The following is a 6,000-nucleotide window of genomic DNA, read 5'->3' on the forward strand; positions in this document are numbered from 1 at the left end:
CTTAAAGCTGGAGACTCTGTCTACCTCAGTTCCATTGATGTTGACTGGTAGATGTGTCCTGCTGCTGGATTTCCAAAAGTCCACAATGAGCTCTTTCGTCTTTGTGGCGTTGAGGGTCAGGTTGTTGTTGGCACACCATGCTGCAGATTTGTCATTGTTATCGATCTGGCCGACTACAGTGGTGTCATCTGCATACTTGATGAAGATGTTGGAGTTATACAGAGGAGCACAATTGTGGATGAACAGGGAGTAGAGTAGTGGGCTCAGGACACAGCCCTGCAGGATGCCAGTGTTCAGAATGAGGGTTGAGTATACCTGATTTCCCAACCTAACATGGTGAGAAACTCCAGAATCCATCTGCAAGTGGAGGTGCAGATACCCAGGTCACTGAGCTTAGTGATCAGTACAGTGGGGAGGACTGTATTGAACGCACTGCTAATGTCAATGAACAGCATTCTGATGTATGTTGTAGGAGAAAATCGTCGCCACCCTACATTGGCCCAGGCTAGCTCCGGCAATCTGACTAAGTTTAAACAACAACTCACAAGTTAAATTTTAAAGAAGAAATGTTCAGCCAAACTCACGAAGACTGGATTCAGTTGAGGTAGGTTTATTGACAGTCGTATAGACAGCAATCAACCAGCTGGTACCAGGGATACAAGTCTGCCTAGCAGACGAGACTCGCACCAAAGTACTGCTGATTTCGGCAAGCTTATATACAGTTCTGAGATGCCCCCCTCTTTGCCATACCCCCCTTGCTATCCAATCATAAATCGCTTACGCACGCACTTTCCGCATGCTCGGGAATTTCCCAATGTCTCCAAAATGACCCTTTTTGCCCAGACGTTGGGTAAACATTTGCCTCTGCATTAGGCCCCATAAATTCCCATTATCTTTCTCCCGGGGGTCCCATTTCCATAGGACTTGGGCCTACATCATCAGGCCATAAAGCTTATTAGTTGTATTTTATGTGTGTTTACACATGGGTATGTATTGGATCTTCTCATGTTCTTGTTTACCAACATTGTCTCTTCTGTATGACTTAAAACCAGTTCTTTACTATTCTGTCTCTTTGGATACGGTGTACAGTAGTCATTGGTTTATTTATTAACCTGGTGGCCGGAGTGAGTATGTGTTTACTGAAGCTCTTGTGTTTCATAGCCTCCATCTCTGCTTGGGTTGTAAATCTCTTGGACGAGACTGATCTTTCGACGCCGTCTCCTACTGCTGATCTCCTTACTGAGGTCATTACTCATTATCTCAGGGACATGGAGAGTCATGGTCGACCCAGTGACACATCTGCTGCTAGGGGAATCAATGTTTAAACTCAAACTGCTACAGTCGCCACCAAGTCTACCCAGACTCCTCCAGCCTCATCCACAAACACACAAGCTACTCAAACTACATGGCGTGTTAACAAAAAGACTCAATATCCTCCTCGTTTTGCTGTCAAACCATTTTATATTAAGAAGTGACTATTTCCTTTTGATTTTGTATCTCATTATTAAAGCCTTTATATTCAACTTTTTTGGCCTAAATTCTGTACATGTCCTTTTCTGCCTCACTGTGTGTGTGTGGGTTGCTGAGTGCTTTATTTATGACCTCTAATGGTCTCTGTCTAGGGTTTGTTTGCTTCTCATGGCCCTAATGGCCTGTGTGTTGGTTTACATTTGACCCTCAGTGTATGCTTTTCCTCTCCCCATCTCGTCTTTCCCCTAGTTGGGGTATAAGTTGAACCTTCTATGTATTAAAAATTCCCACAAGGTGTTGCTTTTATCAAGGTGGATGAGAGCTGAATGAAGAGCTGTGAAAACTGCATATGATAAAAGATTATTCCTATAACAGCTCATCTACACAGCCTTGTATAATGGATGATATTGTACAGTGTTGTGTAGTGTCTAATGTCTGACTCTTTCATGTACAGAGACAGTTACAAATCTACCAGCTCCAGTTGGACTCTGTGATACTAAGAGGAGATCTGAACTCTATGTGAGCTTTACACCAATACAACATTTGTCTGACTGTATATCTGTAATCACACCCTCTAGTGTCACCCATATGAGGATGCGCTCCCCTTTGAATCTGGTTCCTCTCAAGGTTTCTTCCTTATCAATTTAAGGGAGTCCTTGCCACCGTTGCCTGAGTCACCTCAGACTTGCTCATGGCTGATAAATACATACACATACATACATGCATACATACATACATACACGCATACATAAACAATGTGAACTATATATAATCTTGAATTTGTACTATATTAATTCTCTATATTTCTCATTATGTTTACTTTCTGTTCTATGTTTATGTTCTTTAAAGCTGCTTTGAGACAAACTCCATTGTAAAAAGTGCTATACAAATAAACTTGAAATGTATTGAATGTTAAATGTAGCAATGTGTCTTGTTTTATTTCTCACTCAACAAATCTATGGTTTTAAAAAAATTTTAAAATTAAAAAAAAAAAAATTAATTTAAGTTTAAATGTTTTATTATTATTATAGTAAATAAACCTTCAAGGTTATGGTGTTCACCATCACATTTCCAATACCCCAACACTTCCACCAAAATTCTGTTTAGGTTTAATCAAAAGTTTTGTAAAGTATGACAGAGACTGAATGCATTGCAGAGCAAATTTCCATAGAAGAAAACAAAAATGTAGCTCACATTATCACCAAATGGAAAAAGGCCTCTGACAGTCAAAGTGACAAAAAAAAAGACCATAATATTGTACCTTGTGTATTTATTATAGAAAAGTTGTGAAATTCTAACTGAAATAATCTGTTGAAATACTGAATACTGATATTGTTCATATCCATGTGTGTTAAGGTAGAAATCTGACTTTCATGTACTATCTGCTTAATGCAGATTGTTATAAGGTTGTGTAATTTTAATTTTGGTTATATTGTATAGCATTGTTGTTCGTATAGTGTTGGTCTATGCTAATTATTTATCTCAGGTGACTATTCAAAGTAGTTTCAGTCTCCCTTAAGGTGTGAATTGTGGGTAGGTCTTACTCAGTTATATTGAAGGTGTACCAGCTCAGTATCCAGTCTGCCTTAGTTCTTCATCTTGAATTTATTGTCTACTGGAAAGGTAGGATTCTGTGTGGTTTTTTTTTTGTGTGTATTCTGTCTGCTTATCTTATAAGTTGTTTTATTATTTTGTTATATTGTACCCCATTGTTGTTCCTATAGTGTTGGTCTATGCTCCAGGTGTGTGTTCACGGTGTGTGTGTATGGGTCACCATACTTAGCTGTATGTCACGTCACTTTTTCACTTTCACTTATTAGTTCTCTCAGGTGATTAATCAAAGTAATTTCAGTCTCCCTTGGATTGTGAACAGAGTTTATGAATCAGCTCTTCATAGTATTAATAATCTTAATAAAATAGCATTAGTCATAAATTAGGAGCTGTTAAGATGAAAGTTAAGATGAACTTCCTTATTTACAAATGTATTTCCAGTCTTTAGTTTAAGAAACAGTTCATCGTCAGTTTATCATTTATGATGTTTTATATGTTGTTCTGTGTTCTCTCTGGTTGTGATGTTACTAATCCTCATGTTCTGTGTTCTCTCTGGTTGTGATGTTACTAATCCTCATGTTCTGTGTTCTCTCTGGTTGTGATGTTACTAAGCCTCATGTTCTGTGTTCTCTCTGGTTGTGATGTTACTAAGCCTCATGTTCTGTCTTCCCTGTTCTCAGTTTTCATTACAGCCTGTGTTTTGCTCTGTGTGATCAAAGTCTGGTTCAGATATATTACCTGCTGTTTACTAACCTGTCTTTTACTTTGTGCTTTTTTGGTTTGATCTACAGTACTTTTGGATTTGTTTTCAGATATAATAAAAGCTCCTCTGTACTTGTGTGCAGACATCTTCTGTTCCTCTGACAATTTAAAATAAAATAAACTTGTTAAAATGAACATTGCTTGAGGTTTTACATTCAATAATTCCATGAATACTGAGTTTGCCTCCCCTGAACTAATCAGCGTTTAAATTCAGTTATAATCATATGTAGTGATGTGGTACTTACAGTTATCAGTGTTTCTGATCAGAACTGCTGAGGGATTTTAATCACATTTATTTTGTCTTAGTGCGTTTATCTACACATCAGTAATGAAGCAGCGTCTCTTCATACTCCTGTTTTTCACAGGTGAGAGAAGCATGTGTGTGTGTGTGTGTGTGTGTGTGTGTGTGTGTGTGTGTGTGTGTGTGTGTGCACTTTAGGTGTAAGTTTTAGTGAGCTGCTTAGTCTGCTGATTTAAAATGATAGCTTCCTCAATAAAATTCAGAATTTCATAATTTTGTAACAAAGAAAAATCTGAGAAGAAAAAAGTTGTTTCATGATAAAAATGTTCAGTGTGAAGTTGCACAATTAAATAATTGAAAATTATGGAAGAGTTAATTAAAATCAAGCATCGCGTTAGTTTTGGCAGGCCACGCCGTCAAGCATGCATCAGCTGTTAATCAGCTGTCCACGATGCGCACCAATCCGGTTATGACATCCATATTACCGAGCATTTAACGACCATTCGAATTCCCATTCATTGAGCCGCTTCTAGCGCTTCGATGCTGCCACGAATTAAACTGCGCTTTGCTGCTGCTGCGATTTAAACCCGGCGGCTATTCAGAGTTTAAACTGCAAGCTATGGAACTACAAGTAGATTATTTTTAGTATACTCGAGCTGAAAGGAAAGTTTGGATATGCTTTAAACTTACGGTTAATCGATATGGCGCGCATGTTCGTGCATAATGGTGTGTTTGTTGAGCCGGAAGTGACCTTAGGGCTGGCGTGTTGTACAGTCTGTTATGCTATGCTACGCTACATTATGTTATGCTATGCTAGGTTATGTTAGTTTATGTCACGCTATGTTATAATACCTTTATTAAGAAAACTTCTCTGTTACAACAGCAAATAGAAAGAAGTATTGCATACAAGCACACTTTTTCAAAAAATAAATAAATAAATAATTGCACGTGTTGTCAAAATACTCGTAATTGTTATTGCAGTTAAACATTAATCAGCGTGTAATTACGGCGACTGGTTCACCGGAGTAGCTTTGATTGAAAATTATGTTATGCTTTGACGTCATGTCCTGTTACGTATGCTAGGTTATGCTATGCCTTGCTATGCTATGTTATGCTACATCATGCTAGGCTATGCTATGCCTTGTGATGTTAAGCTACGTCATGCTATGTTATGCTATGCCATGTTATGCTATGTTTTGCTATGCATGTCACAATGGGTCATGCCATGCTATGCTTGCTATGCTATGCTAGGTTACGTTATGCTAGGTAATGCTATGCCTTGATATGCCTTGCAATGCTAGGTTATGCTATGCTATGCCATGTCCAGTCATGTTATGCTAGGTTATGCTATGTCTTGCTAGGCATATATGTTATGTTAAGCTATCAACGCCTCTTCTTCCCAAGACGGCTGAGGAACATAGGAATGAGCCACAGCATCCCCAGAACATTCAACACCTGCACTATAAAGAGCATCCTGATGGGCTGCACCTCTGCCTGGTTTGTAAACAGCACGCTGGCAACTGTACAGCTCTGAAAAGGGTTGTGCAAACTGCCAGTCACATCTGGCCCCAACTTACTACAGCAAGCTGCTTGTTGCAAATATGTGGCCATCTGATCAATGCAGGGTAATGCTTCCCCTGATTGTCGATTAGCCCCGGATGTACTAGCTTTCAAAATTATGTTCGAATATCAAGCTTCATGAGCAACCTGACTGTTCTACAGGGTGCATGCTTTCCCTACCTGTTATCACTATAGCTTAGTGTATACACACTATGCTTGTTGTATATTGCTGCTGCAGGGGTGTATCCTGCTTCCCCTTTACGCTGCACACTTGGCCTCAACTTACTACAGCAACATGCTTGTTGCAAATATGCTACCATCTGCTCAGCTATGCTACCATCTGCTCAGCTGCCTCCACTATATCTGAGTGGATATACAACATGCTTGTTGTATAATTAAAAAAAAAAAAAAGCGCA

The sequence above is a fragment of the Tachysurus fulvidraco genome, chromosome 16, assembly GCF_022655615.1.
Source record: "Tachysurus fulvidraco isolate hzauxx_2018 chromosome 16, HZAU_PFXX_2.0, whole genome shotgun sequence".
Classification (NCBI taxonomy): Eukaryota; Metazoa; Chordata; class Actinopteri; order Siluriformes; family Bagridae; genus Tachysurus; species Tachysurus fulvidraco.